The 21689-nt window shown below is 31.7% G+C and overlaps 1 long non-coding RNA gene across 1 annotated transcript in view; it reads right to left on the bottom strand.

Moving 5' to 3' along the window:
* The window catches only part of LOC146996033 (uncharacterized), a 118138-nt gene extending 97268 nt beyond the window's left edge, over positions 1-20870 (bottom strand). The window contains exon 1 of the long non-coding RNA XR_015042423.1: positions 20566-20870. This is a non-coding gene — a long non-coding RNA (uncharacterized LOC146996033). The remainder of the gene's footprint in view (positions 1-20565) is intronic.
* Positions 20871-21689: the final 819 nt, after the last annotated feature.

Below are 21689 nucleotides of genomic sequence, written 5' to 3'. Positions count from 1 at the left end.
TAAATGAAATACGAATACTGTCGATATAAAACGACCAATTAGAAAAGGAAACTTAGGGAACGAATATTTTACTTCTAAAGATTTATTTTTAAAGGAAACAGTATATATACGCATGACTATACCAGAATTCTACCTAAGCAGACAACACTAGATATACCTACTTCAAACATATCTGGGCCTATCAGCAGCCGAGCGGTAAAATCGCTGTACCCGAGTAAACTTCCATCCTATTCCATCCTATCCTATCCTATCCCGGATAGGATAGGATGGAATAGGATGGAATATTCCATCCTATCCTATCCTGGGGTCGATTCCAGGTGAACGACCTGGCTGCATGGTCTATTTTCGTGGTTTTATCCATACATAAAATATATACATATATATATATTGATATATATATCTATCTATCTATATATATATATATGAACCAGCCTTTCTCAGGAAGTCCTCCGCGAAAGCATCTCTCCTCTTCGGCAGATAACCCCAGTGTGCTTTGCCATAATCAACTATAACCAATTCTAACCTATATAATATTAGCGTATCCGCTGAAGAATATAGTTCTATTTTTCCCAGCATCTTTAGAAAACGTTAGAAAATTTAGAAATTGAATAAAAATATTGTTGAAATAAGAAGACTTCAAAGCTATGAATTTGTAAAACTATTTAATTAATTATTGATGCTTTTTCTGCTTCATACTCCTTGAAATCACGTGTACATTTTGTATTACACTGGATGACCCTCATGGAGAGCCGTCGTGCCTTCTTGATCACCATCTGGAGCTGCGTTAATGCAAAAATTATGAAATTACGTGAATAAAATGCTAAGTTCGATTATAGTTGTTTTTATTATTTCTACCAGGAGGAGCGCCCTAGCCTCCACTGAATTCCATCCTGGGAATTCAGTGATCCATAAGGGACCATTCTGGTTGTCCATAAACAGCAAGGACACCAAAAACGATCATCATACACGCACCACCGCACCAAGGCCCTGTCCGCATGATACATTAAAGAAGGCTTTTTGGTGCGCGTGTTTAAAGGCATTTGCACACCCCTGCTTTAAAATGTTATTAAATAAGAAATTTCTTATGCATAAACTCATTAATGCCTAAATGATACCTTCTGACGTTCTTTTACTGATTAAAAATGGAATCGCATATTTTTCCTAACAAATTGCTTTTATAATTGATGAGTTGGTGGAAGGAAGTGAGTAAGTATTCTTTGATTGTAAAGGGCAAAGTCTCTGCTAACTGAGTTGTTTGAACAGTCATCAATTTCTTTACTTAATAGGCAATTCATTAGTAAAGTAGGCTTTAATTTGTATCAACGTATGTTGTCTAGTCAGAAGTCTAGACGATTCTATTTGCTTTGTTATGCGCATATACATATGTAACACAAAAACTTTGACAAATTCTTAATCCCATTAATATTTTTTATTTAATGCTTGCTCTCTCTTCTATCTATTTCCTTATCTGTTGCTGTGTCTTTAACTCCTTATCTCATTCCTTAATAAACTGAATCATTTTTCTTTCAGCACATTTTCTCATTATATTTCTCAGGTGTAATTTAGTTATGTGGTTTCTTCAAACGTTGTGAATATTCTATCCAATATCGTTTCACATGTTAGTTTTACAGAAAACAAAATCATATAACCGTTATTCCGTATACAAAAAAGAATACAAAAAGAGAAATACATAAACTGGCAAGACTAAACAGTAAAATCTAACGAAAACTTTCTTTTATTTCACCGATTTTGATTACGAAATGTTTCTGACTCTGAATTTTAAGGTTACAGCCGAAAACATAGCACAGGAAACAAAGGCGAAAACATCGTGGTACAAAAAATCGTGGGGGAGAAGACAGCAAAGCGATAACATCGCAGCTCTGAAGCCTCGTGGTACAAAATACCGTCGTCGAAAATAAAGCGGATCAAAATCTTTGCAGTTTAAAAACATCGTCGTCGAAAATATCGTGGTAAAAGTAATTTGATAATTAACTAAGCAATTTTTATAGAGGTAACATCATGCAGTTATTTATTTTCCTTTTTCTAAACACTTTTAGTCTATTTTTCATAAAACATTATGAGTAAAACTTTGTAAAAAAGATTAATTTATTAATGACCTTCGTAAATTAGCTACGTAAATTTAAAATTCTCTTAAGTGCTATAATTTTCATTAATTTTCTACTCATTTTTAATCCTTAAATGCTTAAGTATCCCTCTTACCTTTTCAGTAAAAATTTATTAGTTCGTTCAAAAATATAAAATATAAAAGTAAAAATATCCCTTTTTCCTTCTTAGGCTGCCAAATCATTATGCGAAAATGCATTTACAGCTTTTAAAACCTGAAAAACGCATGTGTGCGATGTTATCGTCATGCGATGATTTGTAGGTACTTTATTTTTTACCAAAATTACTTTGGACGACGATGTTTTTAAACTGCGAAGCTTTTGAACCGCTTTATTTTCGATAACGAAATTTTGTACGAAGGTGCTTTAGAGCTACGGTGTTTCTCTATGCTTTCTTTTTTCCCACGATGTTTTGTAACACTACATTTTCGTCTCGCATTTTTTTCTCCGCGATGTTTTCGGCGGACACCAATTTTAACTGCATTGGGGGAAGCCTAGATCTGCAATATGCTTCAATGCAGAATGTATATTCTCAGTTATATCTTGATTGCCATATACATATGACAAAATTTAAGTATGAAAAATTTTTTTGCAAGCATAAAATGCTTTCTCATTAGAAAATATATTTATTTTCAACTGTGATGTACCATCACAACACCTATGATACGATCATTACCAAGTGATGTATGAGTTCCTAGAACCTATTTTAAATTCCTTCTTTATAATTTTAATTAAAATTTATTTGTTTACTGGCAGACGAAGCCTGCATCTCATTTTACCACCGATAACGGTAAGCACATATGGGACACTTAATATCCCATATGTGCTTAATAATGTTGAGGTATAAGAGGCATGTAGATCATTCAGTTAGATATCACCATTTCCAAGTGACTTCTTCATATCTTTCGTGCGATGAGGCATGGCGTTATCATAAATAAAATGCTTCGTCAACTGGACGATGGAGCTGTCGAATAGGGTATTGAATAACCCCTTTACAACATGGAAGATCCATCGTGGTCCATTGTCCAGAATCTATAGTTCAACAATCTAGCAGTCATAAATGACATCTCATAACATAACCGCAATACTACCACACATATTTCTTGTACACTTTCCTAATAACACGCGTCACCTCTTTCAAGCCAAATAAACTGATATCTGGAATCCAATTGCAAGCTGAATCGACTCTCATCGCAGATCAAGGCATTGACTCTGTCGTCTAATTGCCGGCTGCCGTATCGTTGGGTGATGATTCAAAACCTGGAGAATGCTTGGATATCAGTAAGTGCATAGAGTCGTACAGCATGGGAACACTTAAAATATTAGCGAACTAAATTCTTTTCAAGAGGTTTGCTGATAGGGATTGGAGAAGGAGAAGATCTTCGGATCCGGACCCCTCCCCCTCGGTGTTTTCAGGATATCGGGGAACACAATCATTAAATCTTACATCGCCTGTCATTTTTTATATATTTATTTATTTTAAAGGAATCGTAATGAAAAGTCTTACTTGCAGCCTTTAACCTAAAATAATTCCTGCTTTAGAAGACGCGGTTTTTGATGCTTGTTCGATAATTAAAACGGAAATATGTCAAACGTTTTGTTTCAGTGTTTCTGGCACAATTAAGCTTTATGTTAATAACAACGGCGGCATTTGGAATAAATTGGCATCACGTTTACAGCTTCTTGTATTTTCCTCACGAAAAGCTTAAAAATAAATCTATGAATGCTGAAACAGTGCATAACAGATGAATGTAGTAGTACAAATGAATAGGCACTCGAAAACGCAAAGGCATTTTATTGCCTGTGATAGTACACGACTGCCGCATGGCTGTGAGCCGAAATCTTAAATTTTGCGCTCAATAAAAACAGTATGATTGAGTTTAACACACAAGTACATCGTCTAAGTGTCTTTCAGAGAAAGTCGTATAGTATATTGCTTTCGGGAATTTTTCTAGCATTTACTATGGAACAAAAATATATTGTTTCGCAGGTCTATGCTCAAAAAATGTTCGGCCATATTAAATCCTCATTTAGAGCTATAAATATCGCAAATTTCTCAAGAATAGAAGTGAAAGTGTGGACTAGTGATCTTACCCCCATAGCACAAAACATCCTCAGGATGTCCTATTTAAGTCGCAATATCCCGGGACATACTTAGGATGTCCTAAGGATGTTGATTCTCAGATGTCCTGAGGAGATCGTAATTTAACATCCTGAGGATGTCTTATTTAAGTCGCTATGTCCCGGGATATGACAGGATGTCCTGAAGATGTTGATTCTCAAATGTCCTGAGGAGTTCACCAATTTCACATCCTGAGGACATTCATTCTGCATTGTCCGGAGGACTTTCGTTGTCAAATATTTTGAGGATATTTGTTCTCAAATTTACCAGTTTTAATTTTTTGACATTGCACATCTGAAACTTGCACATTATTTTATTTTTCATATGTATTTTACTAAGTTGTTTCTAAATGCTGTACATTAAAAATATTGATATGATTGATGATTTATTCTTGTTATTTTGTTATTAATTTTAACTGCTATTTTTTCTGACGTTTTTAAAAATTTATTTAGTCATGGAAAAGATTTTTTTCAATGGATTAGCATTTTCTAGAATATTTGCAAAATTCTAAATAACATATATTTTTTTTATAAAAAATAAATAAATTACATGTATAATTACTTACAGATTACAAACCCTACTACAAATATAGGTAAAATTAGATATATATATATTTAATTACGGAAACGAATTTTTTTTTTTTAAATTTGGGTATAGAGACATTAGGTATTTTTTTTTTGGAAGCAGGAAACATGAAAAATTAGCAACTGCCTTCGCCGGGAATCGAAGGACGGACCTCTGGAATATCGGCCCAGTGTGAAGAACCACTACACCACGAAGACACGCTAGGTGTGGTGGTGGTGTATTTAATTATGGCAAAGCACACTAGGGCTATCTGCCTAAGGAGAGGGATGTCTTGTTGAGGACTTTCTAAGGGAAACTGGCTCGTATACACGTTACACATGGGGAAAACCACGAAAACACCCATGCAGCCAGCCCGTTCGCGGGATTCGAACCTCGGATCGCATTACCAGGGTTCAGCGACTTTACCGCTCGGCCGCTGGTGGGCCGAAGACACGCTAGGAAAGCGGAAGAAATACCTTATATTACTTCTCTTTTTAAAGGCCGACTTTTTTTTAAGGGGATCCAATCACTAAATCCTGGGTGTGGATATACCTCATCCAACACCTTTTTAGTTCGGGCGCCACTGTAGAGACATTAGGATTTTTTGGGGAAGCCGTAGAGATGAAAAATTAGCAACCGCCTTCGCCGTGAATCGAACCACGGACCTCTGAAATACCGGCCCAGCGTGCAGAACTATTACACCACGAAGGCACGCTAGGAAAGCGGGAGAAATACCTCATAAGGAAAATTTTTTTCCTCTAATTACAGGACAGAAAATGTTTTTCAGTCGCGCGATCTGTTATTGATATTGAATTACAGTCGTGCGATAATTTCGCAGTAAAGATACATCTCTGATGACTATAAAAGATTCTAGAAACTTTGGTCTTATATAGAGATGGTCGTCTTATAGAAATAATGCTTAATATCAATATTTATTTATAATCTCAGAACTATTGGTCACTTTCAGAAGTGGTCGTTTGAGAGGCGATATTCTATAAATTTATTTACTGATACTCTCAGATTCCAAAATTTGTTTAATATTCTCAGAAATATTGGACGGAAGGTGGTCGTCCCATACATTAAAAATTTTACATTTCATTAAAAATGAATTCGGCATTATTTAACTATTTCCCTATTAATTAATTAATTAGATAAAGAAAAAATTAGGAAATAGTTCTGTTTATTACGGAATAATGTAGGAAGTTCTACAGAACTATATTCTTTCGCGTCATTGCACATTGTATCCGGCAAACTACTAGTTCCTCGTATTCTTCCGCAAATCCGTAAACATCTGTCTGATTTGAAACGAAGTCCAAAATGGCTGCGCCATGAGGTTAACTTGTATGGATATTTTTTGTTGCATGAAAGGTAAGTTCAGTTGCAATACTTGTATGTTTACTTTTTTTGCTTTTCGAATTTATGTCATTTTGACAGTTAAATGTTTCACAGCTTTATGAATTGTTACCATTCTGTCGTGAATTACGTGTATCTCAATGGCTGGCTGCCTTTTCAAATATCTAATTTGCCCTGCTATCCAAATGTTTATGACTGAATTTTTTTTAGTCTAGTTTATGCATTCAGTTTCAAAATAATATGTGTGATCAGATTGCTTATTATTTTATTGCAGCAATAAATTTATGTTAAATAGTTTGAACAATTGTATAAAAATAAGAGTTTGCATTGTTTTGTCCAAAATATGTATGGTTGAAACATTATCTTAATCTAGTTTGTAATTCAAGTTTTTTTGGGGGTACTGTTCTGTTATTGGGACCAGAATCGGAAATGTATGAACCTGTGTTCGTAAGTATGTGCATAGATGTTTGAATGTAGACACACACACATACAAATTTACAAGCATACATAAATACATTTCTGAACCCGGTCCTGATAACAGAACAGTACCTTTTTTAAATCTTTTTTGAATATTTTATAAAATGATTAAGCATTTTTCAAACTGCATATCATTTTAAGATTCGACTTGCAGGAAGACAAAATATGGTCATTCAATCAAATGCTTATGATTGCTTTTAACATTTTCTCATAAATATTGTTTGCATTTTTATTGTATTTTAGATACATTAGTTATGTAAAGTGAACATGAGAATATTAGGAAAGCTGAAGAATATGAATAGCTACCATAATACATGTATTTTTTCATCGAGCCCATTGTTTTAGAAACCAATGCACCATTATTATATGCTGGCTTATTTTATAGTTATATGCAGTTTAATTTTATGTTCATGTTACTGTAGTATTGTCATTATAATAAAAGTATTGATAATTTTTGTTGAATCTTGCAAGTTGCCTAACATTCAGAATTATTGCTACCGAATTTTACTGATAGGTTTTTTCGAGTTGACATAATCTGTCTGATAAATAAAATAAACTGGTGTTTAAATTATATGCATTTCTCTTAATGTTTCATTGAAAGTGAGATGGAAATACAAATGCTATCCAGAAAAGTGAATTCTTTTTGCCTGAAATAACAAACTGTACTAAATGATTAATGTTTATATCATTTTAGAAATGTCAATATTAAAGTTTCTCCCCCTTCTCTTCTTTGATTTTGAAATAATTTATAATAAAATAGTATATGCATAAGTGTAATTAATGTAAAGTGTCATTCAATGATATAATTTATTTTTGCTGATATTTTTATATTTCTTATCTGAGTTTTCTTTTGGTGTTAGAAGGAGGAAAAGACTGTAATGTTTTAATTAAGGAAATAATTAAAACATTACAGTCTTTTAAATAACACAGTTACAGTAATGTTTATTGAAGCAATCAGTACTGTGTGATTGAATAATGTTAAAATGCATTGTTCATAACGAAATTTGCTTATCTTTGTGTTATAGATTTTATTTTGACACAAGCTGAAATTTGAATTATTGGAAGCACTTTGAAAACCTGAATTATTTCCTGAATCATTAATCAGGCCAATATATAACATACAAATTTTCATACAAAATTATTTCTTTGAGCATATTATAAAGAGCTCATTTAATTTTATTATTTGTACAAATTTTAGACAAAAGTAGCATGTAACAGTTAAAGATTTATTGAAGCCTACTTGTTACTTGTGGTAACAAAGAAGTGTGAAAGATATTGCCACATTAGCGAACATGACGATCATTGATGCTTAGTTTAATAATATATTGAGAAATGCTGGGAACTTTCAGAAGTAGACATTTCGGAAATGATGGGCTTGATAAGAAATTTACATGGTTTTATTATTTATTCTTTAGTTAAGAATAGATTTTAGATGTTCATGTGAAAGAATTCTGTTTAATTAGTGAAAGAATTGTTAAAGTTTGGCATTTAAAAAAATGAATTAATAATATGCAATTATCTTTTTATTATACATATATTACTATATATTTCTAATGCGCTATGTAAATGTCAGTGCTAAACAATTGAGATACTATTGTCAGGGCAATCTTTTCTTATACATGAAAAATTCTGATACTTTCTTATCATCTACCCTCACAGCTTCAACTTAAGCTAAAACAGCAAGAGTATGCACACAATAATAGCAAACTATGAATATGCATACCACACACATGTATTTACATGCTTTATATTTAATCTTTATTTCTGAATAGAATTCCATTCGATGAAAAATATGTGAATATTGACCCAATATATATATTTTTGTGTGTGTGCATCCTAAAATTTCTTGTTTCTTATAAAGTGCTTATTTGAATTACTACTTGTGAACAGAGCAGTAGATATGAACCATAAAATAACCATTTTGCCAATTTTCACAGCTTTGCAGATAGTCAGAAAGCACCAAAATTTGTAATAATGTTAAGTTTAAATGATGTTCTATACTCTTGTGTTAATTTTTCTATTCTATTAATTCTAATACTGTGTTATCAAACTTTCTGCAGGAATTTCAACTGGTTGAGATGTTATTACCATATGGAGAAGAATTTGGTTTTCAAGCTAGAAAAAATTGCAGCTGAAGGATTTTGTAGAAGGTCAGTCAAACTGGTTTTAGTTAATTATAATTTAATTTTGGGTGAAGAATTCTCAAATTTATTTATCATAAGCGTCTAAAGGTCTTCTAACTTAAATTCTGCTTGTTTTTGAAATTTTTCATGACATTCATTCTTTGATTATTATTATTTTTTTTTTTTTAATTTACTAACTTATGTCCAGGCACATAATGTTGCATTTAATGCCATACCTTAAATATTGTAAAATGTTAAAATAATACATTTCACTTAAAAATGTGGTTGTGACAGTAAATTTTCTGTTACATTTAATCATATCTATAAACATTGGTATACATCATTTTTCAATAATCTGTATATTATTTTGTGCATTTCTTTTACATCCAAGGTCTGGCATATGACTTGCTTTTCAAACTGATAACATGGTGTAATAATGTAATCTAATGGTTAAAGTTTACTATGGAATGGGCCAAATTTAATAAATTATTCTTTGATAGAAATTTATTCATGTGTTCAGTGTGTCTCATCTCTTTAAATTGCTAAAGTAAATTTTATGTACTTGCATTTAGGAATTTTGACTGTATCAGAGTAATTTTATTTCAGTTATTATAACATGCAAGGGAAAAAATTCATTCATAGCTCCGTATTTAAAATTAGTTAATTAAAGTCCTTAATAAAGAGGGACATTTTGTTGTTTTTAATGTTGATAGAGTTTAATTCAAAAATATGCCACATTAAGGGTTACTTTTTAACCTAATTTAAAATTTTCATTACTTTAACATCTTTAACATGTCCAATAATTGTTATTTTAACTCCGATATTGTAATAATATCAAAATTCCTTACTTTTTGATAGGTAATCCAAATGTAAAACAAGAAAAGAAAAAATTAAAATCTAGAAGTATATTTATTTCATACCTCTAACAAATAAAAACAACTCAAGCACTTTTTACTATCTATCTGCATAGTGTGGCATGTCCCGTAAGACTGAGATTTGTATGGTCAAATCCATGTTTCAGTTAAAGGAAAATGTATGCACAGTCTTCTGATTTTCCCTTCGTTTAAGGATTCTGTATATACTAGCATAAGAAATATATTAGTTAATGCAGTGTTATACATCAATATTTATAGACAATTATTGTGGCTATGTTTATTATAATTTTGTTCACTGTAATGGCTGGAGTGCCTAAACCATCATGCTGTGTAAACAAAACTCAAATCTTCATCTCTGCATACTCCTCCACTAGTGTTTAAACCACTGAAATGGTGATTATGGTAGAACATCTTTGATAAAAATTTACTCTAATGTAACCCTTGGCGAATCGTTTCTTTTTTTTATATCAAGATCGTCACCTGAGAGGATCGGCACCAATTTCAAGGTGGCCGCTACACAAAACCAAAATAAGAAGTCAAAGACATACACAAACTCTGTGTCCATGTACACATCGACCTATTAAAACAGAGAACTGCACAAACTGGGCATTACGCACTGCCTTAACTTTGTCCATGTACACATTGATCTATTTTCACTTTAAGAAAATCAGAAAGTTAAAAATATCATAGTTACCAGAAAAAATTCGCTACTGCCTAACACACAGACAACCAAAAATACACAAACAGAGAGGAATAAGTTACCAAAATACATATTTCCTAACATAAAAACATTAAACAACAAATCTTCTAACAAAAATTAACACACAGAGACAAAAAAAATAAATGAAACATTTTTTTAACATACCTTTTTTTTTTCACATGCATATGTTTAGGCTTCCCACCACCATCCTCCAGGTAAGCAATTCAATTAAATTTTTCGTGTCTTAGTCACCTCAGACATACTCAAACAATGGTACCCACACCAAAATAATAAATAGCATGTTCAAAATACAAGACCATATCACTTCCGTGCAACCAAGCACAGCAATTGAAAAGAATGGTAAGAACCAAAACCCTGGGTCCGTACAAAAGGTTTACTGTTAAAAAAAGTAGCCCAAAACTAAATTTATCACAACACATTGGCAATATTTGCAGAAATAACTCCTTTTTATTAACAAAAAAAAAAGTTTTTTTTTTTTTTTTTTTCCAAAGGCTACTTTCGCCAACATTATCAACATTAGGGTTACTGAAAAACTTATTTGACGCAACGGGCTTCCACATTTCACAAACAACCAATACCACTTTGCGATTTTTTTTCAGACAGAAACCAAAGTGTACCATACAGTAAAGATTAGCCACATCTTCATTTACTACTGTTACAAGTACTTCTTTGGTAAATTTCTGCGGTTAAATTCAAAAGTTTAAAATTGCATTAACATGATCAGATTTTATTTTCTGCACGTAGCTAACAATTACTTATGAGTTGTCAGATAAATGTTACCAGATGCAGTTAATTATTTTTTACTTGCCAATCTCATGAGATAAGTTTTTTTTTGCTCCTGCAAGACTTTACTTTGTGTTGCAAAATAAATTCATTCTCACTCTTTTTGGACTTGCCTACACATTAAATTTAAAATAGTTTTATGAATAGGTAAGATGTGATTATCATAATTTTGTTTCTCTCTTTATCTTGGCAACTTTATATGTTGATTCAGTATCCAGGTTACCTACCAGTGGCTGATTGATAAAACTGCTCATATGTTCAGCTGGTGGTTTGAGTTTATTTTCTGACATAAAAAATTTTAAAAGGCATCCCCCATGTTTATTTTACTATAATCGAAAAATCAAATAATTACTACTCTGTTTATAGGTGCTAAATGTTAAAATATTTTAAATGCTTCCTTTATTTTGCATTCTAATAGTCATTTGTTTAAATTTAATTATGAATTATATTCACATATAGTAATTGTGAGTGTTTTTTTATTTTAGGTGCTGTGAAAGGCAATGACAGAGATCCAATTTATCAAGAGTTCTTATATACATAAGAATACATGGATATAAGATTGTTTTTCATGAATTCAAATAAAATGTGATAAATTGGATTAATAAAAACTATTTTGAATTTTGAAAAGTGTTTTTCCTCTGTTAATCATAATATAGTGCCATAAATTTCTGAATGTGTTTATTTTTCATCCAAATAAATAGCTTTACAAAAATTTGTCATATTAATAGATATTGCATAATTTAGCATTATTATACATATTTATTATAGCAGATTTAGCTGAACTACTTTTTTAGTCTCTCTGCAGATGAAGTCACAAAGGTAAGTGGTTAGATATTTTTCTGTATTCCCCATTAAGTAATTTTATCTGGTAAATTACCATTACTTATATACTAAAGGTGAAAGAATAAGCTTTCCTTGAAAATACAAAAATTTGCAGATATTTCAAAAAATTGGTATACGTAAAGTTCTTAAATTGCCACATATGCGAAACTGAAAATGTTATATATGAAATAGTTCATAAATATAAATATTTTCACTATTGTTTAACTATAATTCACTGCATTTGTTATATATAATCACAGTTTAAGGTAGCAGTGCTTTTCTCACTGTGATTTCTCACGTATTTTGATTCATAAATACACGTACATAAATCCACGTATTTTGATTTCTCTTTTGAGACCGAATAAAAAATGAACTAAACATTCTCGTTGACACTGAGAGTTGAATAAAAGCTCACCTCAAAATAAAATGAATTAATAAATTTATGGAAAATTTTACATAGCATATATTGAGCAGAAAGTGTAAACTGAATATACTTAATGGAATTAATAATTGGTGGAGTTGATTGCAGAATAAAATGCCTTAATTGCATGGTAAACAGTAGATCTTTTGAAGTTTTTCTATGTTGCCTAAAATGCAGATTTAAATTTTTGATATTGATTGTCATATAAATGGCAATTACTGTTTTATTTTGCTCTTAAATGAATGGTTAGTAATAAAATTATGGATGAAACAACCTTTAACATGCGCTAGAATTTACAAAGTTTAATTTGGTGCTGATTTCAACGGGTAAATTTCATTTTACTGAATTTTGCATAAAATAATACCAATGAACCATTGCAAATTATTTTCAGAACTTTTTTTAAATCTAAAAGGGCTATTAGTTTTGAAATGTGACTTCATATTGTCAATCGTAAACTTGTTTCGCTTTTCATTCAAGTCTTGCCATTTGGCAAAATTTAACATATTTACCTTTAAAGTCTAATATATTATTGACTAACAAGCCAAGCTATTTAAAAGCATTACACACAATTCTTAACAATGCTTTTTTTAATTTTTAATCTGATTGATTTAAAATGCATTTAATTCATGATATATCTAATTGAAAACATTTTAATATTTTTACATAATTACATGATATATTTCTTCATTTTTCAAATATATAGAAGATATATAACTTTCTGGTGTCAGTATCTTATAAAATGTTTTGCTATTTCCACTGCCCCATCTGTATTGATAATCTATGCATTCATAAACTTTTAGCCTCTTTGAGTGACTGCTAAAATCTGAGGCCTTTCAGATTTTGTTTTTAATTGTGTGAGCAGAAAGATAGAATATTAGAAGAGCTTCTTGAGTTACCTTTTGAATGATATAAAGAATTGTTAACATAATGTCAAATTTTTACAACTAAATATTAAATATATAAAAAAGCCTGCAGCATTCTCATGTTACGAAAATATATTTATTTATTCTGAGGCTAGGAATTGATTTAGTTTTAAAAATACAATTTATTTCTTTTAACAATTTCCCAACAGTGTCATCAAAACACTATAAATTCCTTACATGTTTTAAAGAAAGATGATTCATTTATGTAAAGATTATTAAATGGCTAATTTTATTATTCAGTTTTTAATACAAATTAACTGAAATTAGAAACTGATTTTGTAAAATAATTTAATTATGAATAATTCAATTTGGGGTCTATTGGATGTTTAAAAATGATCAAAAGATTTTTAATATCTTAAAAATAAAAGCAAAATTTTCAGTTTTAATATTTTGTATTAATAATTCATTTTAATTTCCTTGCTCAGTTTTAATATATTCACAAATTCAGATTTAAAAACAAAATAAGTTGTATAAATATTTTCAACATTTCTGATTTTTCCATAGCAACCATAGGAAAATTTGAGACTATCTGTGTAAAAAAAGTAGGTTTTAGATCATCACACCTTCACATACTTTCACTGGAATTTTCCTCTGTATATATACTGCGATGTGACACTAAGCAGTTGAGAGTATGTATTTAAGAGGTTAAAGGGATATTGTAACTAGTGTTTCAAATCCTGATAACATCCCATACGCTGTCGGTGAGACGTAAATAGGATGTCCTAAGGATATACTGAGATGTGACATTAAGTGCTCAAGAGGATGAGTTTAGGAGGAAATTGGGATATTACGGGATGTCCTGAGGATGTAGTAAGTAGGACTTTAAATCCTAATAACCTCCCATATGCTGTCGATGGGACATAGATAGGATGTTTTTAGGATATAATGGGATGTGCTTAGGAGGTTTGTGGGATGTCCTGAGGATGTAGTAAGGTAGGAGTTCATATCCTAATAACATCCCGCACGCTGTCGATGGGACTTGGTTAGGATGTCCTGAGGATATCCCGGGATGTGACATTAAGCACTCGGGAGGAGGTTCGCGGGATGTCCTAAGGATGTGCGCATATCCCGCGAGCAACATCCTTGGGATATCCCAAGGATGTTTTTGTGCTATGTGGGTAGTTTTTCTTATTTTAAGCCATTTTCTCTTTCATGTCGCAAATTTTAAAAGAAAGATAAAAAAGCGGGCTTCGCTCCTCCTTTAAATGGCTAACTCGCCTCTTTCTAACCACTATGGTGTCGCAAGTATAGTTTGAAGAGGTCAGTCGATGGTCATTTAATTTAAAAACAAAAAATCAGTGATCTTAAACCAAGATTGATGACTTTTCTACTCCAAAAAGGGAAAACAAGTTCATTCATTAAGTATTTTCTGAAATAAATAATGCATTCTATTTTTAGAAGAAGGAAAGCTTTCTCGAAAGATAAGTGTGAATTTCTCGTCGATAACATCTTTCAAAACAAAACATTTTATCGAATCAAGAAAGAACTTCAGGCTAGTCAAATAAACTTCTTGAGCGAGAAACTAATTTAACAGTTTCGCAACATACAGTTGTAGAGTAAATAGTCTTGCTCTTTAAAAAAAAAAAAAAAACTGGAATGTTTCAGATTTTAAATTACGTCCAAAGGGGCGTTTTTTAACATTTTGTGTGTTACCTTTCGTTATTAAATATCATGTTCCTCGCACTTAAACCATAAGATCCAGTGCAACAGCAATATCGCAAAATAGTTTTAAAACGAGCATATCTTTAGAATTTCCGATACAGAGACTCACGCGCTGGAGATAAAAATGTTTTTTCTGCACAACGTTGCCATTGCTCGCTTTGAAATCCTTGAGTTTGTTAATCAAAAATTCGTCAAAGTTTTAAAAAATAGGAAATCGATCATAAAACAAATTTCAAATTTCAAATTTGGTCTTCCACATGCTCATATTCGTTGGAGGATTACGTTATTCAAAATTCGATGACTCTATGTACCGTTATTTTATCACAATACGAGAAATATACATACATTTATGCAGATTTTTTATTATTTAATTTCTTCAAATATAATGCAGGACTCTAACATTTTGTGGCAACAGTTTGAAAAGTGAACCGACATTTATGAGTCCGACGCAAAATGCCAAAACGAAACTAATAGTCCTTCGTCGGGGTTCAAATCCCTTTGGACTAAAAAAAAAAAAAAAAAAAAGCAAAAATCCTGAAGAAATTTGCAATGCTCCCGCCGGTATTCGAAATTCGAACTTTGTACTTCTCGAATACGCGTCGAGTATACTTCCAATTACACCTCGAAGGCAAGCGGAAAAAAAGAAGGAGAAAACACTCTATATACTACACCTTTTAAAAGACGACTGGACATGAGGAGACACAATCGCCAGAGCCAGGTGGTGACGAATTAACCATCTTTTTTTTAGTTCGGGCGCCACTGTGTACAGTCATTAGGTTTATTTTATTTTATTTCTTTAAGCAGGAATTGAAGAAATCCTTAGTGCCATCGCCGGGATTCAAACCCTGGACCTCTCGAATACGCGTCCAATATGCTTCCAACAACAACACACAAATTTACAATTATTCCACGTGGAAAGGAGGAAGAAACCTTATACAGTATTTCATAATTTTTCACACACATTAAAGCTCAGTACGTAATAAACACAGAATTACAATGTCTTAATTCTAAAATTAGATCACCTTTCTTTTATAGTTGGGTACCTATATTAGCTTAAACATTTTTTACTATATTTTATCACAAGTTACAAAATGTTTTTTAGTTCTGTTACCAATTACGCCAAACTAAACGGCTGCAGTTTTTATCTTCTATTATTACGATATGAAATTATCCAAAATCTTCTCTTACGCAAGTTTCGGATATTTCTAATTTGTTTGTAATTAACGTTTTTACGAGAAGTAAATGTTATTGTTTTAAATCATATTAAATATGATGATGTTCTGCCACATAAGATAAGAAGGTTTAAGTACCATATTTTCAAACTGACCATCTCGTCTGCTCTTGATCTAATCTGGGATATAGAAAACGTATTGACTTGTGTTGTCATGGATACGAAACTGATAAAATGATCTTTTATAGCGTTGATTTCTTTTCCTTCAATCTGCAGTCGCAAGAACCAACTGTAAGATGAGCGAAGCATATTGTACGAGTATAAAAATTACGTACAATACGTATTGTACGAGTATAAAGTATGTAACAGACTGACCATTGATTGCAGTACAAACGTATTGTACGAGTATAAAGTATGTAACAGACGAATTTTTCAAACTGGCATACTGGACGCAATGTAAGCTTTAACAAAACGAGTCATTTTTTAAAGTTTAAAATTAGACTTATAGTTGTTTTATTTAGATTAAACTGCTTTTAGTGTTAATTGCAAAAACAGATTTAATTTTTGTGGCCATATGAATCATTTCTTCACATCTTGGTATTTCTTTGAAAAATATGTTAATGTTGTAGTCATAGGCTTTTTTTTAAGCAGGAGACGTAAAAAATGAGCAATGCTCTCGCGAGGTCTCGAACTTGGACTTCTCGAATACGCGCCGAGTGTGCTACCGTTACACCAGGAAGGCATGCTGGAAAGGAGGGAGAAAATTCCTTATAATGATATAATTACTCTAGAATTATCGAAAGAGAAAATTCATTGTAAAATATTTCAAAAAGAATTTGAATTAAAAATTCAATACACAGTGCGTCGACAAAATGACGAACATACCTTTACAACAAATTCCAGCAAACCTCTAGAACGATAACTGATAGCATTCATTACTATGATATTTTTATCAACTTACTTTTAATAAAATATTTACTTTCTTATGAATAGAATTTTCTATGCAGTTAATCGTTTACCCCAATGAGTATTTGTTGCCATGGGTTCGAAAGTTAAGCAAATATTGGCCATAAATTTTCATTCTAAAAAAGGAAACATAGCAACGGATACCCCTGAACTGTTACATAAAGCATATGGAGTTTCATTTTATTTTGGCTGGTGCAGACGATTTCGTGATGGGCGTGAAGATGTTAATGGTGGACCTGGGGAGTGTTCTCCCTTTTCGCACACGCCAAAGATAAAAACATCAAGAAAAAGTTCGACCATTACTGCTGAAAAAACTTCTGATATAATTTCGAATAATAGCTGATGTGCATCAGTAAAAATTTCGTGAAAGATCTAAAAAAAAAAAAAAAAAAATTCCGAACGCTTTCAGATTTTATGTTACGCCCAAAGGGACTTTTTTTTTTTTTCTTTTACACACATATACACGTTTCGACATCACTTGGGTCAATGTCCCTTAAAGCAAAAATATTTAAAAACAGAATACCTTTAGCACCTCCAATAGATAGTCTCGTGCACTGGAGATGAAAATGTTTTATTCCATACAGTATTGCCACTGCTCACTTTGAAATCATTGAGTTTTTAAATCAAAAATTCGTTTAAGTTTTACAAAATATGAAACAGATAACAAAATAAATTTAAAAAACTTCAGATATAATTTCGAAATTCGGGCATCTATTGCCCAAATTTGGGCGGAGGACTACGTTATTCAAAATTTGATGGCTCTAGATATCCTTGTTTTTTTACAATCCGAGAAATATATACACATTCAAGAAGATTCTTCTTTATTTAATTTCTTTAAATACAAGATCGAGAGGGAGATAATATTTGGTGGCAACAATTTGAAAAGTGATTTAACGCTTTTAGTGGTTCTACGCAAAATGCCGTTTCAAGACTAATAGCCCTTTTGGGCTAACGCCCTTTCGGACTAAAAAGAAAAAGGTATTTGTACTTGTTTTTCTTCATACACTGACAGACTGCCATTCTATCCTATTTTTGCATGTCATGATTCGATCCAAATGGCAGACATTAATCCTCATTTTTAAAAACAAACTGTGACTGGAGATGTAACTTGGTGCATTGCTTACGAGCCAGAGAGAAAACGGCAGTCATCTCTTTGAGTTGAAGAAGTTTCAGTACGGCTAACAGAAACTTTTTTTCTAAAAATCTGGAGTAACGATCATGTTTAAAATCATTTTCGCTTGAGAAGGAATAATTCACTAGGAATTTATTTCTGTGGAAAATACGTGTTTTACAAAGACGTAATGGGTACACTTCTGAAGAGAATTCAACCGTGATGCATCTGAAAATACTCCATCCATAACTGGCTTCTTTTACATGAGAATGCGCTGTAACATAATTCGATTCTCATCAAGTGATTTTTAGCGCAAACAAAAAGTTATAATTTTTAATCACCGCCCTTTATTTACCAAATTTCGCACATGCAAACTCCTTTTTCTTACCTAATCTGATGTCTTACCTAAGTCATTCTTTTAATAGCACCGAAGAGATTTCGGAAAACATTTTACCTTTACCTTCACTCGCATTTGGTACTAACTACAGTGAGTTATCACCAATAGATCAAGTATGCCTTAGACCTTTCACGTTTGTATCAAAAACAAGATGTACTATTGGCACATCTATCACCCAGAGGCGTAAAATGCATTCAAAAACTCTAAGGTTTGGAGTAATCTGGTCGTGGAGAAGCAAAAGTTTCCATAGATCTTAAGTTGTAAAGCAATCTTTTACAAATGGTCGCATTCAGTCTCTGCTAGATATTAATTCGGAGTCATTTAAGAAGAAGCATTCTTAATTGAGAGCACTTTGTCACAGGATAGGAAAACAGTTTAAGTTTGCGTTCAATTAATCAGTAATGTCCTTAACATGCACCGAAACGTTCAATCAGACTTTGGTAAAAAACACAAAGTTCATAAAAATTAGTAGAATTTACATTCACACACAATTGTCTTTGCTCAAAAACACAAAGTTGATAAAATTTTGTAGAATTTGCAGTCACTCAAAAGTCACATCACATGAATTCCCGAAAACCTTAGCGAAAGACCCTTTTATAGCATTCCAAAAGATAAAGTTTAGAAGGAATCAGGCAACTGGCATGAACGGTGCAAGGGATATATAGACAACGTTTTCATATTGAAACCTTGACAAAAAGGAATATTGTTTTCTTTGTATTTTTTATTAGCTTAATTCTAAAACATCGTAGACGAGCTGCGTAACTATATTTGAAAATTTTTACAGTAGCTTAAGTCAACATAAAAAAAAGTGTAAAAAATTGCAGACTGATCCTTCATATTGCAATTGAATACTAGAAAGCATCAAAAATGATATTCTTTTTGTGTGAAACCTATTAGTCCAACAATAAAGCAAAATTAATTTTTTCACAACGAGGAATATTTACTCGAACATACAAAATGTTACATTAACTGAAATAAAAGTTTCAGTCAATGTAACATTTCTGTATGATCCGCGCATGATTTGTTTACTGAGCAGAATACAATACCGAATTCTAAGACACGAATTTCATTGCACAGCAAAGTAACCGAAAATCGAACAAATAATTTTTTTACCTGTTTTATATAAAATAATTCACGCTGTAACCATCAAATACAGGCATACTTTTGCAATTAAAATAAAACTTGTAAAAAATCAAAAATACAGTTTTATTAATAGATGTTATTTTTCACTAAGAATGCAATATTTATATAGGCGAATTCGAAACGAATTCTCTTAACGAGGTTCAAAGTGCATGTTAATAGAAACATCTTTCGTTATTTCTATTAATCATATAAATGTTGAAACATGCTGCAGAATATTACTGAAAAACAATTACTAACTTTAAATGGTTCACTTAAAAATAATATTTTTATAAGTAAGAAAGTAAGGTGCTGTAATTTAGTTGAAAATAGGTTATTACGATATGTAGGTTGGCAACAGTTTCATTCTTTTCCACCTGGATTTCGTTTTTTCCAGGCATGGTTTTTTTACCATAAAATCAATCTATAATTTAAAAAAAAATCAATAACACCAGAAAAATTTTTCTTGAGTGTTCTTAACAATATAATAGATTCGAAATATTTCATTAATGATTAACTTATTGATATACGTTCCGCTTCTTATCCTCAGTTTTTTACAGTAAACATTGTACTGCATATATCGTGAAAGAAAATAACAATTGTTTTAAAACTGTTATAACTGCAACATCGACAGATTATTAATTTTAACAGTTCTTTTAAAATTCAAATCGAACTAAATATTCTTAAAATTTATACCTGATATTACAAGTTTCGCAAACAGATTCTGAAGATGAAGTGAAGTGAAAAAACTTTGCTCTGCATCTCCGGCAAAGTTCTAAACTGAATACTCCGATTTTATTTAAAGTACTTTTGAAAAACATTCATTTCTTACCTTTATATAGAATCCAGCAAGTTCTTTCGAACAGTCGCCATTTATTTTGCCGATGAAAGTTCTGAATACAGCAAGATCAACTGTTTTTTTTTTTTTTTTTTTTTTAGTGCGATTCTTATAATTTTTGCCCTACTGATGCACGATTTATAAAAAAGCTTGTTATCTCTACTTGCAAGTGCGTTTCTCAAGAGACTAAAACGCGTGTATTTAGCGCGATGACGTGCCACCAGAAATACCCGGATTATACGTGAGATCTCAGATCGTTCGGGCCTCCTGTATTGATTTTGGAAAACCGTGGTAATCGGAACTGCAACGATAGCGCCATCTATTATAACGTAAGTGAAACTTTTCGTATACATCAGAAATGTTTAAACGAACGAATGTTGTCGAAGTTTTCCCTTAACGATCATTTTTTTAACTTTGTGACACCGTATTTATCTTCCCTGTGTTTACGCAAAGTATTCAGAATTTTTTTCGAATTTTTTCTATGTGTTTTCTATTGAATTCATATTTCCAGTTGAAAAAAAAAACACTTGCCCTTTGGCGGTTAAATATGAAACAAGTGCAGAGCGCCGGAGGTAAAGAAGATGTTTGATGGGAAAAGAATTATGTTTGAGCTGGTAAAAAAAAATTAATAGAAAGAAAGTCAATGCTAAACTAACTATACATTGACGATTAAGTGGCAGTGAGCAACAGGAAATGAGGAAAAGAGACTCCTTGATATACGCAGCAACAGAGGCGTTGGCAGTACACAAGTAAGCTTTGTGAAAATATAAGACGTAGATATGCAAAGTACTTAAATAGGTGCAAACTTGGAGGTTGAAATAATATACAGAGTTGAAATTTTAAATACAGTATGGAAAATTAAATACACAGTGCTGGAGAATAATAATTCATTCTTAAATCATCAGATATACTCTTGTAGATACTATATACACTGTATATCAATAATTTAATCATGTTTGATGGGTTTCGTTCTTATTCTGTTTTTTCAATTAAAAAGAAAAACTGAAATCTTTCAGATTTTATATTACTCCCAAGGGGGCGTTTTCTTAACGTTTTGTGCGCTATCTTTATTTATTAAATGTCATGTTCTCCGCATTTAACTATAAAATTCAGTTCAT

This window comes from Stegodyphus dumicola, chromosome 8 (genome assembly GCF_044657685.1).
Source record: "Stegodyphus dumicola isolate Sdum_Otavi_A_Nest chromosome 8, ASM4465768v1".
Taxonomy (NCBI): domain Eukaryota; kingdom Metazoa; phylum Arthropoda; class Arachnida; order Araneae; family Eresidae; genus Stegodyphus; species Stegodyphus dumicola.
The sequence above is the reverse complement of the archived record's forward strand: the minus strand, read 5'-3'. Positions and strand labels throughout refer to the sequence as shown.